The sequence below is a fragment of the Mobula hypostoma genome, chromosome 8, assembly GCF_963921235.1.
Source record: "Mobula hypostoma chromosome 8, sMobHyp1.1, whole genome shotgun sequence".
Lineage (NCBI taxonomy): Eukaryota > Metazoa > Chordata > Chondrichthyes > Myliobatiformes > Myliobatidae > Mobula > Mobula hypostoma.
Window position 1 is genome coordinate 78386165 of NC_086104.1, and position 19362 is coordinate 78405526.

At 40.6% G+C, this 19362-nt stretch overlaps 1 protein-coding gene across 5 annotated transcripts in view; it reads left to right on the forward strand.

Moving 5' to 3' along the window:
* pak5 (p21 protein (Cdc42/Rac)-activated kinase 5) overlaps nucleotides 1–19362 on the forward strand; it is a 266982-nt gene that overhangs the window by 36014 nt on the left and 211606 nt on the right. For 2 of the 5 annotated variants that reach the window (XM_063056165.1, XM_063056166.1), the window contains exon 2: nucleotides 3721–3835. The exons of the other annotated variants lie outside the window; for them this stretch is intronic. The gene's annotated coding sequence lies outside the window, so the exon portion shown is untranslated. The remainder of the gene's footprint in view (nucleotides 1–3720; nucleotides 3836–19362) is intronic. 5 annotated transcript variants of the gene reach the window in all.

Below are 19362 nucleotides of genomic sequence, written 5' to 3' on the forward strand. Positions count from 1 at the left end.
TAACAAGGGTACTTTACTGTAAAAGGCATTTCCTGTTAAACTGTTGCACCTTCCTGTCTAAGCTATAACCTAGCTTTCTTTATAGCATGCTGGCAGTTTAAAAAATTAAAAATGCAACAATGAATCTAATTGATTAGATTAGATTATGAGGACACGCAGTCCTCTTGTATTGTCATTTAGTAATGCATGCATTAAGAAATGATACAATATTCCTCCGGTGTGATATCACAGAACACAGGACAGACCAAGACTGAAAAACTGACAAAAACCACATAATTATAACATATAATTACATCAGTGCAAACAATACCATAACCTGATGAAGAACAGGCCATGGGCACGGTAAAAAAACGTTCAAAGTCTTTCAAAAGTCCCACATCTCATGCAGACGGGAGAAGGAAGAAAACTCTTCCTGCCATGCCCGACCACAGTCGGACTCTGAGTCGTCTGAAAACTTCGAGTCTCTGACCAGCCCTCCGACACTGAGCACCGAGCACCATCTCTGCCAAGCGCTTCGACCCCCAGCCCCGGCTGCCAGCAGCAGGCAAAGCCGAGGATTTTGGGGCCTTCCCTCCAAAGATTCTCGATCGCACAGTAGCAGCGGCAGCGAACCGGGCATTTCAGAAGTTTCTCCAGATGTTCCTCTGTGCTTCTCATGGCTGTCTCCAACAAATCAGAATTGTGCACGGTACCCTATTTAACAAATACGATATAATTTCACCGGAGAGGCTGCGCGCGCTGCGTTGCGCCGCCATCTTCTCCTCCTCCTCATACCTTGGTCTGTTGCTGTTGGGGTTGTCAATGAGGGAAGTGACTTTCAGATTCGAATCTGATTGAGAAGTGGAATTCATGGAAACATGCCTCCTTTTATCATGGTATAGTTGGGATGACCGAATTGATGGTTTTGTAGCCAAGTTTGTGTACGATACAAGGATATGTGGAAGGGCAAAGGTAGTGTTGAGGAAGCAGGGAGTCTGAAGAAAGACTTGGAGAGATTGGAAGAATGGGCAAAGAAGTGGCAGATAGAATGCAGTTTGGTTTTGTTATTGGTAGAAAGAATAAAGGTGTGGAATATTTTCTAAATAGGCAACGATTTCAGAAATTGGAGGTGCAAAGGGACTTGAGAATCCCTAAAGGTTAAGTTACAGGTTGAGTCAGTAGTAAGTAGGGTAAATACAATGTTAGAATTCATTTCCAGAGGACTAGATTATAAAATCAAGAATGTACTCCTGAAACGTTATAAATGTATTGGTTGGACTGCATTTGGCATATTGTGAGTAGATTTGGTTCCAATATCTAAGAGGGAATATACTAGAGGAAGTTTACAAGAATGATCCAAGGAATGAAAGGGGTAATGTATGCTGAGTGTTTAATGCCTCTGGGCCTGCTTGTACTCACTGGAGTTCAGAAGAATGGTGGGGGGGGGGGCAGAATCTCATTGAAACCTGCTGAATATTGTGCACTTGAAGAGAATGTTTTCAAAAGTGGGAGAGTCTAGGACTAGAAGGCCCAGCCTCGGAACCAAAACTGTCCTTTCAGAACAGAGATGAGGGATCATAAGGTGGTGGATCTTTAGAACTCATTGCCATAGACAGTTATGGAGATCAAGTTGTCGAGTACATTTAAAGCAGAGGTTGATAGATTCTTGATTAGTAAGGGTGTCAGAGGTTACAGGGAGAAGGCAGGAGAATGGTGTTAAGAGGGATAATAAATCAGCCAATGGAGCAGACCCTGGGCAAAGTGGCCTAATTCTGTTCCTGTGGTCTTCTAGTTATTACACACTAACTACCAAACAGACTTATCAAGGAGGATTCAGGGGCAAGGGTGTCCAATGCACTTGTAAACTAATTTCTGCTCCAGGAACTTTGTGATTTAAACCTGTTGTTTGCCAACATGTCTGCACTCCTGTGCGTGCGCATGCACACACAAACCAGTGATACTTGAGACTTTGAAAGAATTATTGTCAATATAATGGTAGTTTTAAAAAATAAACACCCTAACCACCTTATGTAACGCTATTGAAAGATGTTTCTGCACAGATTATTCTTAATTCTTTCTCTCTGAATTTGATTGAATTGAATTTACTTTATTACTTACATCCTTCATATACATGGAGTAAAAATCTTTACATTATGTCTCCATTTAAATGTGCAATTTATAGTAGTTTGTAATAAATAGTATGTACAACAGACAGTCAATATAACATACAAGTACAATTGTATCAGCATGAATTAATCAGTCTGATGGCCTGGTTGAAGAAGCTATCCTGGAACCTGCTGGTCCTGGCTTTTATGCTGCGGTACAGTTTCCCAGATGGTAGCAGCTGGAAAAGTTTATGGTTGGGGTGACTTGGGTCCCCAATGATCCTTTGGGCCCTTTTCACACACCTGTCTTTGTAAATGTCCTGAATAGTGGGAAGTTCAGATCTACAGATGCCCTGGGCTATCCGTGCCACTCTGCAGAGCCTTGCAATTAAGGGAAGTACAGTTCCTATACCAGGCAGTGATGCAGCCAGACAGGATGCTCTCATTTGTGTCCCTGTAGAAAGTTCTTCAGATTTGGGGGCCCATACCAAACTAGTTCAACCATTTGAGGAGGAAGAGGCGCTGCTGTGCCTTTTTCACTACACAGCCGGTATGTACAGACCATGTGAGGCCCTAGGTGATGTGTATGCCGAGGAACTTAAAGCTGTTCACCCTCTCAACCCCAGATCCACTGATGTCAATAGGGGTTAGCCTGTCTCCATTCCTCCTGTAGTCCACAACCAGCTCCTTTGTTTTTGTGACATTGAGGGAGAGGTTGTTTTCTTGACACCACTGTGTCAGGGTGATGACTTCTTGTCTGTGGGCTGCCTCGTTACTATTTGAGATTAGGCCAATCAATACACATCAAAGCTGATTTCTTAGTTCATGCTGTGGTGATCGTGTGTAGGTGTCTTATCAGTGTAATATGTTATTGGGCTTGTTTGTAAGTACATAATGAACTGGCATGTTTTAAGTTATGGGGGGGGGATGGTGGATGTTGGAGTGATGGAGGGAACAGAGTGGTACAGATGGTAAAGCTGCTGCCTCACAGTTCCAGTAAACCTGGTTCATTCTGACCTTCAGTGATATCTGTGTGAAGTTCCTATATTCTCATTATGATGGCATGGTTTTCCCCAGGTAGTATGGTTTGATCACACATCCCAAAGATATACATTTCTGTAAGTTCTCTGTATTGAGTGATAGAATCTGGAAGGGGGGTTAATGAATGAGATTGGGAGAATAAAATGTGATTTAGTGTAAATGAGTGCCTGATGGTTGGTGTGGACTTGGTGAGCTGCAGAGTCTGTTTTGTTGCTCTATAAATAACAAAGGAAACTTCTGTGATGCTGTGGAAATCAAGTGGCACAGATCACTCATATGCCCTTAATTTTCTCAAATTGAGAGGTGTGGAAAATGTAAGATCTGGTCATCCAACACAAATTTTAAAGTAATGTTAGTTAATTGTACACTTAAGTGTTTGTAATATGTTGAGAGTCTGAAGAAGGATCTCGGCCTGAAATGTCGACTGTTTATTCATTTCCATTAACGTTGCCTGGACCTCAGTTTCTCCAGCATTTTGTGTGTTGCTTTGGAATTACAGCATCTTCAGACATTCTTGTGCTTTTAACTTCTGTGTTTTTATCTATTTTTAAATTTTTACTTAATGCTTCAGTTTCTGTCATTTTAAATGTTTCAGAATGCGAGTGTCAGCCTTGAAAGGAACTAAAGCTCCGCCTGCACTTCACCTTCTGTCAAAGCCTGTCAGGAGAATTTTCAGGTGGCAATATTGACAGAAATCACTGATTGTGAAGGTACATTCACTTTAAAGAAAGAGCGAGGTTTTACAATTGAGTTTATTCTAGGATATATTGTCGGAATATATTCTCTTCCCAAAAGATTGTAAAAATGGACTGGGGGGGGGTGGGGTAGGGTGGTATTTATAATTTTTGACCAAATAGATTAAGTAATTTAGTTGTATTTTACAAATTACGGTGGGTTCTTAAATCTTTGGTATAGATTTTGCTGTGATCGTTTTAACACATGCACGGTGGCCGTTAATATCGACATAGGTTTCCATTTTCTTTCTTTCTATCTTTTATTTTTCCAGTAATTTTCTTAGACCTGGAATGTCATCTTCCTGTTTTTTGACATCAAGCATGATATTTCAGGTTTACTAATTTACATATGTATGGATTTGCAAACTTGTTTTCATAGCTCTCCCCCCACCCCCAAATGAACTTTGATATTTAATGATAGCAGTGAACAGGAAAAGGCCTGTCATCTGAAGATGTTGTGCCAAATGAAGCTAATAATAATTAAACAAATCCCTTCTGTCTTCATATGGTCATATTTTGCCCTGCACTTCTCCTTTGAACTTTTCCCCACTCACCTTAAATGCATGGCCTCTAAATATCAAATTCTAGAGCCTTGAAACTGATACCATCTGTCAACTCCAATCGTGCCTCGCACAATTTTGTAGACTTCCATCAGGTCTCCCCTCAACTTCCTCTGCTCCAGAGAAAACAACCCTAGACTATTCAACCTTTCCTTTTATCATATGCCCTTTAATTTAACTGGTAAACCTATTCTATACCCTTCCCAAAGCCTCCACATCTTTCCCCTCATGCACTGACCAGAAGAGTGCAATACTCCAGATATGGTCGAATCAGACTTCTACAAAGCTACAACATAACTTCATAGATCTTAAACTATCAACTTATGTGGCCACCTTCAGCGAACTATGAACTTGGACGCCAAGATCCTTCTCTGTTTTAGCACTGTTAAGGATCCTGCCATTAACTTTGTTCTTCCCCTTTGTACTTATCTCTCCAAGTGCAACACTTCCTAATTGGAGTCATACAGCACAGAAACAGACCCATGGCCAGTTTAAAGTCTGACCTTCACTTTTACTGCTGGCAATTAAAAAAAAATTGTTCTAAATAGTTAGCTTTTCTGTTCATTGGTGCGGCTGAGGAAGGAGTATTCATTTGGCAAATATGAATTTTTATTGTTGAAGTTTTGATGTCTTCTAATGCTCAAGTTATTGCTAATTTATATAGAAATTCTTATTTCTTGAATGTGCAAATTGAAATTGGTTTGATATCAAGCATTCGAATATCTTATCTAAACTAGACTGCTTGAATAAAATGAATCAAAATATGAACTTGTAAAATATCATTAGCATTAATTATCTGTTCAGGTGTTCATTAAGATGTATGGAATAACACTTGCATTGAATCCACTTTTAACCCATTGAAGACAAAGACATTTGCACATATCAAATGAGTTACTTAAATGTGTGTAATTCAACAGAGGATGCATTTCCAATTTAAATTTAGGTTGCACATTAATCATGCGTTGATTAATTGGTGTATAAGAGAAAAAACAACTGTAAATAAATCTAAATTAACAATACATGCCTAACATTGCCTTCACAAAAAGACATCTGTGCAATCATTGTGAACAACTTTTCCAGCTGTCTGGAAGTATGATTGGTAGATTTTAATAGTAGCAGTCATTCTAACTTGTGAAAGTTCCTCTGTAGCAATTACAGATGATGATTCAAGCAAATGCCAACCTGGATGTGATGAAACATGAATACAGAGAGGGCAAAGACAGTTGTTTCTGCTGTCAAAGAAAATATTGTAAATCTACTGATATTGAAAATAACAAAAGAATAGGAACTTGAAAACCACAGTCTAAATATCCTGTGTACATTACATTTATCATTATTCTGTCTGAATGAGTATAATTGGAAATAGTTTATTATTGACTCATGTACCAAGATACAGTGAAAGTCTTGTCTTGCATACACTTCATAGAGATTAAATTATTACACAGTGCATTTAGGTAGTACAAGGTCAAACAATCTGAGAATGCAACAGCTACTGAGAAAGCGCACTGCAGGTAGACAATAAAGTGCAAGAATATAATGAGGTAGGTTGTGATGTCAAGAGTCTGTTTTATTATACTAGAGAACCATTTAATTATTCTTAAAATAGTGGGGTAGATGCTGCCCTTGAGCATGGTGGTACGTGCTTTTGGGCTGTTGTACATTCTTCCTCATGGAAGAGGGCAAGAAGAGGGAATGTCCATGCAGGGCGGGGTCCTTGATCATATTGGCTGCTTTTCTGAGGCAGCAAGTAGTATAGACAGAGTCCAGAGTAACACATACATAATGCTGGAGGAACACAGTAGGTAAGGTAGCATCTATAGAAAGGAATAAACAGTAGGCATTTCAGGTTGAGACCATTTATTAGCACTAGAAAGGAAAGGGAAAGAAGCCAGAATAGGAAAATGTACTTCCCTGGTGCCCCTCCTTCCCTTTCTTCCATGGTCCACTCTCGTCTTATTTCAGATTCCTCCTCCTTCAGCCTTTTTTTTTTACCTTTTCTATCTATCACCTCCCAGCTTCTCAATTCATCCCCACTTCCCCACCCATCTACCATCCCCCTCATCTGGTTTCACCTAACACCTCCTAGCTTGTACTTCTTCCCCTCCATCCACCTTCTTATTCTCATTTCTTCCCCTTTTCTTTCCAGTCCCAATGAAGAATCTCAGCCTGAAATGTCAACTGTTTATTCCTTTCCACAGATGCTGCCTGACCTGCTGAGTTCCTCCACAATTTTGTGTGTTACTCTTCCTGCATCTGTGGAACCTCTTGTTTATAGACAGAGTTCATTGAGGAGTGGCTGGTTTCTGTGATCTGCTGAGCTATTCTGCAGTTTTGTGCAGTCACATGGAGAGCAGTTGCCTTACCAAGCTGCTAAGCATGGAGTTAGCTGGATCGAGAACATGAAATGAAGAGCCTTTGAAAGTTGGTCCATAGGTTGTGGGAACATTTCAGTGATGGGGCAAGTGAAGTTGATTGAAGTTATCCCTTTTAGTTCAAGAGCCTGATGGTCGAGGGGTAATAACCGTTCCTGAACCTAGTGTTGTGAATTCTGAGGTTCCTTTATCACCTTCTTGATGACTGGTTGATGGTGGTCCCTGAAGATGGACGCTACTTTCCTGCAACAGCATTCGGTGTAGATGTGCTGACTGGTGGGAAGGGCTTTACCCATGATGAACTGGGCCATATCAACTACTTTTTGTAGGAGAGCAGAGTGGGAGAAAGGGAAGGAGGAGGGGCACCAAGGGGAGGTGATAGGCAGGTTTGGAAAAGTGGTAAGAGGCAATTAACTGTGAATTGCACAGTAATGTCAGCTGGTCATTCTCGTATTTTCCCCCTTAATAAAGTTCTCCTGACTTGATCTGCTGGTCCTACTACGAGTATGTACAGTCTCACCTTGTGGCTGCAGCAAAGGTAGTAAGTAGTTCCTTTTGGGTTGAAGTGGCAGGTGCTTAATGTTGATCATTCCTGTCTGGCATATACAAGTGTAATTCTGTGGTGTGAGGACAGATGTTGATATAATTTGTTCTTCAAAGCTCAGTGATAGTAGAAGATTACCAGAGCTGGGTGTGAATCTTGGAGATGAAAGTAAGCCCATATGTTGTACCAGTAAGAAATTAGATAACACAACCAGTAGAAACAGGTTAACTCAACATTGTTTGTGATGTGACCTCATTGCTAAATAATGCAACTAATATTCATCACTGAGGAGTAGTGTTTCATAATGGAAACCAAGTGTTCTTGAGTGTCTTATCTTTCCCCTGCAGAGTACAGGTCTGCAGCAGTCTGTCCTAGATGGCATTTTTGTCTGGCAGAACATATCATTCATCAGCTCTAAGCTCATTGATATCTGCTATTCTTTGTCCAGTAGGACTTGATTATAAAGTTGGTGTTGGTATTATAATTCCCTTCGTAATCTTGAGTCTCCTCATTTCCTGAGCTGCCTTTGAACCAAAATCCTTCAAATTTCTATTCTACTCCAAGTTTTGCCATTGTTTATCCATAAATGGAAATACAGTTGAGAGATAAATTACCAATAATGTAACAAAATGGTAAAACAGTCTTGAGAGCTTGAATTGTTTACTTCTTTTCATGCATTCTTATCTGGATTCATTTGTCTGTAATCTTTGAACTATTTTGCATCATTGGGTTAACTAAAATGAGATGTGTGCTAATTAGAAGGAATGTGGAAAATCATTTAGCAGGAAACATTGAAATACTCTGTTAAGTGAGCAGACAGATGGGCTTAATTCAGTGGGGTATTGATCTGAGTGCTTAAATCCATATATGGGGAACCTTTTAAGGTCATGGCACAAAGGCTTGCTTGGAAGGGATAATTGATTTAATTTGGAATTTGTAAGTGATGTCAATCTACTGTACTAATTTTGCTTTGCAGAATTTATTTAAATTGTTTGATATACTTTCCATATTAATTAGTAATGTTTAATTTGTTTATACCAAATAAAGTGAAGATTAAAGTTTATTTATCTGAATTTATTTGAATCAGAACCAATGAACTCTAATTATCTTTAATTGCTATCAATGTTGCATATCACTTTGTTTTTATTAGCATTTGGTTGTGCAGTAGTCCATGATGTTCATTTTATGAAATGTTATAATACCAACTGCATATGTACTTATCTGTAAGATATGACCTATGTTTCTTCATCAAGGTTGTATTCAGTGGTTGGAATAGGGAGAGATTTATTATGCAGTGCAGATCATCAGATCCTCCTTTATGTTGTTAATATGTTTTTGATATCTTGTATACGGAGAAAGTCGTAGTACAGAAAATTCATATTTGTACAACAAGCAAAGTTGTTCTTTTATTCAGAATTTTTCAACAGAAACCTTCAAGCTAAAAAAATGATATAAATATATCATTTAGCTATTTGAGACCTTAAAGATAATTTTGCTCATCTGTAAACTAGAATATTATTTCAACCTGTAATTTCCAATTCAGCGAAGAGTAAATGAGCAATAAACAATTTATGATAAAGTGAAGTATGATAATGAGCACTTTTAGTTCATGTTTTATCATTCTGGACGTACATGCTTATATGCCATGTGCAATTTGTATTAATTATTCATGGGGTGACAACATTCTTCCTTTGGGAGCATTGTGGGGAATACTTGACCAAGTTGTTCAGCTATCCTTAATCCTTCTTGGGGAAAAACAATATAATAATACAATATTGGGTTGGGACACTTTATAGATGTTTCTGGAACTGCTGATTGTTTTGGCGTGTTCTGCTTTTATTATAGATAAGCAAAGAATTGTGTTTTACCTAACAGAGCTAGAATCAAATTTGGCCCACAGTAAATCACCTTTGATCATCAATTACTTCATGGTTTCATATGCCATCTATTCACACGATTCTGTTCTCATTAAGAGGCACTGCCCATCTAGAGCTCCTATTTCTCCCTCCTCTCCATAATCTCCTTCCCACTTCCACCGCTTGACCTACCTCCAATTTAACCCAGTTGCCCCGACCTAAATATTCTTCTGTATCCAAAGTAGATTATAATTTTAAAAACGCAAACAACGGGAATTCTGCAGATGCTGGAAATTCACGCCACCTCCAACGGGATCCCACCACTAAGCACATCTTTCCCTCCCCCCCCGTCTGCTTTCCACAGGGATCGCTCCCTACGCGACTCCATTGTTCATTCGTCCCCCCCATCCCCCCCCACTGATCTCCCTCATGGCACTTATCCTTGTAAGCGGAACAAGTGCTACACATGCCCTTACACTTCCTCCCTTACCACCATTCAGGGCCCCAAACAGTCCTTCCAGGTGAGGCGACACTTCACCTGTGAGTCGGCTGGGGTGATATACTGCGTCCGGTGCTCCTGATGTGGCCTTCTATATATTGGCGAGACCCGACGCAGACTGGGAGACCGCTTTGCTGAACACCTACGCTCTGTCCGCCAGAGAAAGCAGGATCTCCCAGTGGCCACACATTTTAATTCCACATCCCATTCCCATTCTGACATGTCTATCCACGGCGGTCCTCTACTGTAAAGATGAAGCCACACTCAGGTTGGAGGAACAACACTTTATATTCCGTCTGGGTAGTCTCCAACCTGATGGCATGAACATCGACTTCTCCAACTTCCGCTAATGCCCCACCTCCCCCTCATACCCCATCCGTTATTTATTTTTATACACACATTCTTTCTCTCACTCTCTTTTTTCTCCCTCTGTCCCTCTGACTATTCCCCTTGCCCATCCTCTGGTTCCCCCCCCCCACCTTGTCTTTCTCCCCGGACCTCCTGTCCCATGATCCTCTAATATCCCCTTTGCCAATCACCTGTCCAGCTCTTGGCTCCATCCCTCCTCTTCCTGTCTTCTCCAATCATTTTGGATCTCCCCCTCCCCCTCCCACGTTCAAATCTCTTACTAACTCTTCCTTCAGTTAGTCCTGACGAAGGGTCTCGGGCCTGAAACGTCGACTGTACCTCTTCCTAGAGGTGCTGCCTGGCCTGCTGCGTTCACCAGCAACTTTGATGTGTGTTGCTAGATTATAATTTGCTCCTTTTGTCCAGAAACCTAATGTCCTCCATCATCATTCTCTTTCTAATTTTCCCTGTCCACCTCACCTCCAGCTGTCACCACTGAGTGGATCTGGTCTTGATCTCTGGTCTCAATGCAGTGCTCTTCCAGTAGCACCAAACAGAAACTTGTAGCTGTGAGCGTAAGGGTGCAAATTCGTTACTTCCAAGTCAGTCATCAATATCTCCTACTGTGGCCATCTGGTGTAACCGTTTGGGTGCATTACAATTTCTGGGCCCGGATACATTCTCCAAACTAAAGCACCAATTTTAGCTCTATGGATCTTTGAAATAGGGATTCTCACATGGAGAGTTTCTTGTTTCTCTTCTGAAAACGTAAGGAAAGAGACTGTTAATAACTTCAACAAAAAATGTAAGGGAGACTAAAAGCGTTATTTCAGAAATACTTTATTATGTCTTACTTTTCTCTCCACAGACGCTGCTTGAATGTTTTTACTCAAGCTGCATTTACTCAATAGAGCTCAATTAGTTTCAATGCTAAAATGCCATGGATGTTTGTGAAACTTTTAACACTTAATGTCGTCTGCGCACAATTACGTAATTATAATCATGATATAAGCAATCTATAATTTGTTCAAATATTACTCAGTTGCTATAATTTTTGGTGTATTTCTACATATTATTGCAGAGTTCATTTTTTACCTTTGCACTGTAGTGCTATAATTCTCAGTATAAATTGCTTTTTTTCCGTCTTGGAAATACAAAAGCTCTCCATACATTGCAGGGATAGTAGATACTATGGCAGAAGCATAATAAATTTGAAAGTAACCTTGTGTGTGTAAAAAAAAATATGTAAGTGCATAAATGTGGGTCTCAGTCACCTTGTTATCTGCAGCAAAGTACATTCGTTTATACTCAATGTAAATAAGAAATAATGAACTCATCTGTGATGAGTTGAGTTCCTACAGCATTTTGTTTGTATTACTCATCTATGATGCTGGCCAGAGTGAAAAAGATCTATCCCAGGCAATTTGGATTTACATGTGAAGCATGTGGAATGTTAGTCGATTAGTAACTATTTGCTTCAGGCAAGAGAGAGTTGCAAGTGTGCAAGCATAACCATGGCAATTTAGCAGAACTAAAGTTCTGATTACTTAAGTTTTTTTTTACATAAGATATATCTTCCCTATCTTGTGAAGCTACTGTATGATAAAAGACAACAAATGGTTTAGGGATGTAGTGGGCATATGAAGCAATGAGTAAGATTAGTTCTGGGGAAATGTCATTAATTTCAAACATTATCTCTACTTCCCTCTTCCTGGATGCTGATTATTTCAAGCAATATCTGTCCAAACTTTTAACACAATTAAACTTTACTTTGGTTATTGCCTTTCATGCCACAAAGATTTTCCCGTTCACAATCAAGAGAAAATCTGCAGTTGCTGGAAACAAATAGTTCCACCAGCATTTTGTGTGTGTTACAAGGATTTCCCAGCTTGTTTCACAGACAATAACTTCTGTGAAGTGTTGTCTTTTGTAGACTACCACAAGAACCTAATTTGTATTAGCATGCAAATAGCAAGAGCAATCACAGATTAAACTAATGTTAATTCAAAGATGCATTTGTTTTTATTAAAACATACATACTTTATTCATATGCTGCAAATATAATTGGTTGATAGTGATTTACCATAAAATTTAAAAATTCTCTTATATTGCGTTAATGCAACTTAATTTCCTCCTTAGATGATACACTCATTAAGTTTTTGAGAGTCCAGTGATGCTGGAAACTGGATAGTTGTCTTGCACAAAGTTTCAGTGTGTCCTACATTTGTTCCTGCATCCTAGAATGTATCTGTGAGCATCATTCACTTTTGAACATTTGCTTTATACTGGAATCTTAACAAAATTCAGGCAGACCAGAGTATGTCTTTCACCAAGATGATGATCTTCCAGCAGCAGTGTGCATTCCCAGGAACCGACTGTAGATTGCCAAACCCTTTGTTACACAGCTGTTGGGATGAATGTTGGTAAGGACCCTTGCATCTTTTTCCAGACCATAACAAATACATTCTACAGAGGCGGATGATTGCCTTGTGTCAAGTGCAACATACACTGAGAGTAAGACTCCGAACAGTATTGGCAGGATCTGATGGGAGGCCATCTTTCAATCAACATTAGTTTAATCTGTGAGTGCTCTTGCTGTTTGCATGCTAATGCAATGTACAATTAGGTTCTTGTGGTAGTCTGCAAAAGACAGCACTTCACGGAAGTTATTGTCTGTGAAACAAACTGGAAAATCCTTGTAACACACACAAAATGCTGGTGGAACTATTTGTTTCCAGCATCTGCAGATTTTCTCTTGATTGTGATCGGGAAATCCTTGTGGTATGAAAGGCAATACCCAAAGTGAAGTTTAATTGTTTTAAAAGTTTGGACAGATATTGCTTGAAATACTCAGCATCCAGGAAGAGGGAAGTAGAGATAATGTTTGAAATTAATGACTTTTCCCCAGAACTAAATTTACTCATTGCTTCATATGCCCACTACATCCATTAGTCATAGCCAGGTGTGGTCTTAGTGCTTGTTAATGAGTTTTGACAATGAGTCATTCTGTCAAGTGTTTTTGATTGTGCACCTGAGAAACTTTCTTTCAGGATCCATTGTGCCCTTCTGGAGGCAGGTCTGTAGAATGTTCCAAGATGATCACTGCCTGATGGACCTGTGATCGAGGGTGTTCTTCCACAGAAACATTTTTGTGTACTGCAACTCAGTGCAATTAAATGGAAGATCATGTGGCAATGAGAGGAGGCACATTCTTCACCACAGTGAGAATGGGTAGGACCTCAGCATAAAGTGACACTATTCTGGCATCTTCCCCCTTCCATTTCAGTCCCAAAGAAGGGCCTTGGTCCAAAATGTTGACTGTTTATTCATTTCCATAGATGCTGCCTGGCCTGCTGAGTTCCTCCAGCATTTTGTATGCGTTGCTTTGTATTTCCAGCAACTGCAGACTTTCTCTCATGTTTATAAAGTGATAATTGATGTTTGTGTTGTTTTGGTTTTAAGCACAACTTGATGTAGTGGTATATAAAGGTGGCTGTCTTGATGAGGGCAATGTTGTGTTTATTTTTCTCTTGTTCCCTGGAGGCTTGTGCATGGCAGCTAGTTGAGCATATGTCATCTTCCACCTGAGAACCACAGCATGATGTCGGGCACTTCAGCCTAACTTGCCTATGCCTTGTAATCTATCCACTTTCTCCCAGTTATCAACATTTTAAATTGATAGATTTTGTTACTGACTTGCCTAACTGAAACTGAAGTGTTTTCCTCCTCAATTTAGCCAGCCCAGTTCTAATTCCAAGCACATCTTCAAAATTCTTTCTTGGTTTTTTTCTGTTGTAGAGGAAATAGTTGGAGTATTTTGAGTTTCTTTCTAACAGTTTTTTTTTCCTCAGATACAAAATCTTCTCTATGCTAGGAATGTTTTTAGATGTTTATATGCTAATATTTTATTTGTTAGAACTTCCAATTCATCGCAGCCAATTACTTTAAGTGTTACTAATGTTTCATCAGCAACTACAGGGGAAAAGCTTAGAAAGACTAATAGGAAAATCACCAGTTAACCTGCTGTGATATCTTGGTTGTTGAATATACAGTGGCATACAAAAGTTTGGGCACCCCTGGTCAAAATTTCTGTTACTGTGAATAGTTAAATGAGTAGAAGATGAACTGATCTCGAAAAGTCATAAAGTTAAAGATGAAACATTCTTTTCAACATTTTAAGCAAGATTAGTATATTATTTTTGTTTTGTACAATTTTAGAATGAAAAAAAGGAAAGGAGCACTATGCAAAAGTTTGGGCACCCCAAGAGAGTTGAGCTCTCAGATAACTTTTACCGAGGTCTCAGACCTTAATTAGCTTGTTAGGGCTATGGCTTATTCAGTCATCATTAGGAAAGGCCAGGTGATGCAAATTTCAAAGCTGACTCCTCAAACCTTGTCCCAACAATCAGCAGCCATGGGCTCCTCTAAGCAGCTGCCTAGCACTCTGAAAATTAAAATAAATGATGCCCACAAAGCAGCAGAAGGCTATAAGAAGATAGCAGAGCATTTTCAGGCAGCTGTTTCCTCAGTTCGTAATGTAATTAAGAAATGGCAGTTAACAGGAGTGGTGAAGGTCAAGTTGAGGTCTGGAAGACCAAGAACACTTTCCAAGAGAACTGCTCATAGGATTGCTAGAAAGGCAAATCAAAACACCTGTTTGACTGCAAAAGACCTTCAGGAAGATTTAGCAGACTCTGGAGTGGTGGTGCACTGTTGTACTGTGCAGCAACACCTGCGCAAATGTGACCTTCATGGAAGAGTCATCAGAAGAAAACCTTTCCTGCGTCCTCACCACAAAATTCAGCATCAGAAGTTTGAAAAGGAACATCTAAACAAGCCTGATGCATTTTGGAAACAAGTCCTGTGGACTGATGAAGTTAAAATAGAACTTTTTGGGTGCAATGAGCAAGGGTATGTTTGGACAAAAAAGGGTGCAGAATTTCATGAAAAGAACCCCTCTCCAACTGTTAAGCACGGGGGTGGATCGATCATGCTTTGGGCTTGTGTTGCAGCCAGTGGCATTGGGGAACATTTCATTGATAGAGGGAAGAATGAATTCAATTAAATACCAGCAAATTCTGGAAGCAAGCATCACACCGTCTGTAAAAAAAAAAGCTGAAGATGAAAAGAGGATGGCTTCTACAACAGGATAATGATCCTAAACACACCTCAAAATCCACAATGGACTACATCAAAAGGCGCAAGTTGAAGGTTTCGCCATGGCCCTCACAGTCCCCCAACCTAAACATCTTCGAAAATCTGTGGATAGACTTCAAAAGAGCAGTGCATGCAAGACGGCCCAAGAATCTCATAGAACTAGAGGCCTTTTGCAAGGAAGAATGGGCTAAAATCCCCCCAAACAAGAATTGAAAGACTCTTAGCTGGCTACAGAAAGCGTTTACAAGCTGTGATACTTGCCAAAGGAGGTGTTACTAAGTACTGACGGTGCAGGGTGCCCAAACTTTTGCTTTGGGCCCTTTTCCTTTTTTGTTGTTTTGAAACTGTAAAAGATGGAAATAAAAAAGTAATCTTAAAATATTAAAGAAATGTGTCATCTTTAACTTTATGCCTTTTGGAAATCAGGTCATCTTTTACTCGCTTAGCTATTCATAGTAACAGAAATTTTGACCAGGGGTGCCCAAACTTTTGCATACCACTGTAGGTTGGTTAGAATATGCCAATGTAGTTGAATTTGGACTTTAAGTGATTTAATAACTTTTCAAATACCTTCCCCCTAATTCTGAATTTCAAAAAAATTATTGCTAAAAAGTCTTTTTCCCCATGAGGTTCTCTTCAAGTAATTACGTATTTGAACTCTTCAGTCAGAGTGAAGTCACACCCTTTATATCATTAAAATTTCTATCAATTGACTTTATCCCCCACTTAAATTTGCATTATGTCCTCTTTGAATAAAGTTGCATTTGTTAAACGACTGTTCATTTTCCTGACTTATCATAATCATCCAGTGTATTTCATTGCTCTCCACACTGTCAAAGCTAGCTTGTTATTAACAAAAAAATAGTATTGTGCTCCTACACTGTTAAATCTCGGGAATAAAAAATGTATCTGCCTTTGACATTTCATATACCCCGCTTCTAGTAATTCTGAAGAAACATTGTGGATAGATGTGACTGCAATAGTGTAACAAGGTGGTAGTGATTGTGCAAGAATAGGTTTACTCTTAATGAAGTCAGCGAAAATATCAAGTGGTATAAAACTGCCTGAATATATTACTTATGAATTACATGCAAATTTACCCCATAATAAAGGAAAAGAGATTTGGTCTTCACGAAAGCAGTATTTGCAGTATCTGATACCTGTGGAATCTATGTTGTTTTCAAATTCTCACACTGCCAAAGTGTGGCTGACTGCTATGATGCAAAGTAATATATAATCTTCCCCCAAAAACAAGTGTTATATTTTAAACAAATGTTATTTAAAGTTGGGTTAGTTTGAACAAATGAAGAAACTTGAATTATGGTGGTTATTTCATACACCTTCACGTTTCTTTGGCAGTTGGAGGTTATAAATCATGTAGGCTACACATTATCACTTATTGTTGAAAGTATGATGATTAACAAAGTGTCTTTTTCATTGTTTTAATATGCCTAGTCAACACTGTAAACAAATCGGAAGAATATCAGTCTATTCTGAACTTGGATCTTTTTCCTGTCTCAGTGTTGTCAGATAAAGCACAAACTGTATACATTTTGATTAAATTTCATATTATTTGATAGGACTGAATCAAGTACAGAAATGCATTAAACTTCCCCTGCAGTAATGTTGGGTAGTTTTAAAACTCTTGGACTTAACCCACTGTTAACCATTATGATTTCATCAACAGCTTAGACACTTCTGTGTTGTTGCAGCATCTATGGAAAAGAATAAACAGAACTGGAGAAAAAAGATGAGTTAAAAGTAAGAAGGTGGGGGAGGGGAGGAAGAAATACAAGATACTGCAGGTGATAGGTGAAACCGGAAGGGGTGAAGTAAAGAGCTGGGAAATCGAGTGGTGTAAAAGATACAGGGCTGGAGAAGGGGGAATCTGACAGGAGAGGACAGAAGGCCATGAAGAAAGGGAAGGGGGAGGAGACCAGAGAGAGGTGACAGGCAGGTAAAGAGATGGGGGGAGAAAGGAAACTGGGAATGAGGAATGGTGAGGGAGGGTGGGGCATTACCGGAAGTTCAAGAAATTAATGTTCATGCCACTAGGTTGGAGGCTACCCAGACAAAATAAGGTGTTGCTCCTCCAACCTGAGTGTGGCCTCATCATGGCAATAGAGGAGGCAGTGGACTGACATATCGGAGTGGGAAGTGGAATTAAAGTGGGTGGCCACTGGGGATCCTGTTTTTTCTGGCAGATGGAGTGTAGGTGCTTGGCGAAGCGGTCTCCCAATCTATGCCAGGTCTCACTGATATAGTGGAGGTCACCCCAGGAGCATGCGATACAGTAAATGACCCCAACAGACTTGCAGGTGAAGTGGTCGCCTCATCTGGAAGAACTGTTTGAGGCCCTGAATGGTAGTAAGGGAGGTGGTGTTGGGGCAGGTGAGGCACTTGCTCTGCTTGCAAAAATAAGTGCTAGGAGGGAGATTAGTGGGAGGGATGAATTGGACAAGGGAGTTGCATAGGGAGCAATCCCTGTGGAAAGCAGAAAGTGGGGGGAGGGGAAGATGTGTTTAGTGGTGGGATCCAATTGGAGATGCTGGAAGTTACGGAGAGTTATGTGATGGATATGGAGCTGGTGGAGTGGTAGGTAAGGACTTTATCCCTAGTGAGGTGGTGGAAGGATGGAGTGAAGGCAAGCATGTGCGAAATGGAAGAGATATGGTGAGGGCAGTGTTGATGGTAGAGGAAAGGAAGCCTCCTGTTTTTTTGAAGGAGGACATCTCCTTAGTTCTGGAATGAAAAGCCTCATCCTGAGAGAAGAGGCGGCGGAGTTGGAGGAATTGAGAAAAAGGGATGGCATGAGAGATAAGAGGTATAGTCCAGGTAACTGCGAGAGTCGGTGAGTTTATAAAAGACATCAGTAGATAAGCAGTCTCCAGAGATAGAGATAAAGAGATCGAGGAAGGGGAGGGAGGTGTCAGAAATGAACCAGCTAAATTTGAGGACAGGGTGGAAGTTGGAGGCAAAGTTGATGAAGTCGACGAGCTTCCCATGGGTGCAGAAAGCAGCACCAATGTAGTCATTGACGCAGTGTAGAAAAAGTTGGGGAGCGATACCAGTGAGGCTTAGAACCAAGACTGTTCCACGTAGCTGACAAAAAGGCAGGCATATCTGAGACCCATCTGAGTGCCCATGGCTACACCTTTTGGTTGAAGGAAGTGGGAGGGGCCAAAAATTATTGAGAGTGAGGTCCGGTTCCGCCAGATGGAAGAGAGTGGTGGTGGAGGGGAACTGCTCGTGCCTGGTGTCCAGAAAGAACCAAACAGCTTTGAGGCCTTCCTGGTGGGGGATAGAGGTGTATAGGAACTGAACATCCATAGAGAAAATAAGATGATTGGGTCCAGGGAACTTGAATTCATTGAAAAGATCAAGAGCGTGTGAAGTGTCATGGATATAGGGAGGAAGGGACTGATCCAGGGGGATTAAACTGAGTGGAGGTATGCAGATGTAAGTTCAGTGGGGCAGGAACAAACAGAATCAATGGCCCTACCTGGACAGGCAAGTTTGTGGATCTTGGGTAGGAAGTGGAAACGGGAGGTGCGGGTTGAGGGAACTATGAGCTTGGTGGTAGTGGATGGGAGATCCCCAGAGTTAATAAAATCAATGATGGTGTGGGAGACGTTGGCCTGCTACCTCTTAGTGGGGTCCTGTTCGAGGGGTAAGTAAGAGGAGGTGTCTGACAGTTGTTGCCTGGCCTCAGGAAGGTAGGGGTCAGTCCGCCAGACTACTATAGCAACTCTCTTTGATGGGGTGGTTAGGTTTAGAGTGGAGAGCAGTGTATTTGGAAGGAGTAAGGTTGGAATTGGAGAGAGAAGTGGTGAAGTCAAGATAGTTGATGTCTCATTGGCAGTTAGCAATGAAAAGATCCAGAACAGGCAGAAGACCGGAGTGAGGTGTCCAGGAAGAGGAGGTTTGAAGACTGGAGAAGGGGTCATCGGTGCAAGGTAGAGAATCCCCGCCAAAGAAGTAGGCAGGGAGGAGAGGCGACAGAAAAAGAGCTCTGCGTCAAGGCGGGCACAGAACTCAGTGAGGTGTGGGCGCAGGGGGACAAAGGTGAGGCTCTTAATTAGGACAGAACATTCTGCCTGAGAGAGGGAAAGGTCAGAGGAGATGGTAATGGCCTGGCACAGATGAGAGCTGGGATCAGGGGGTGGG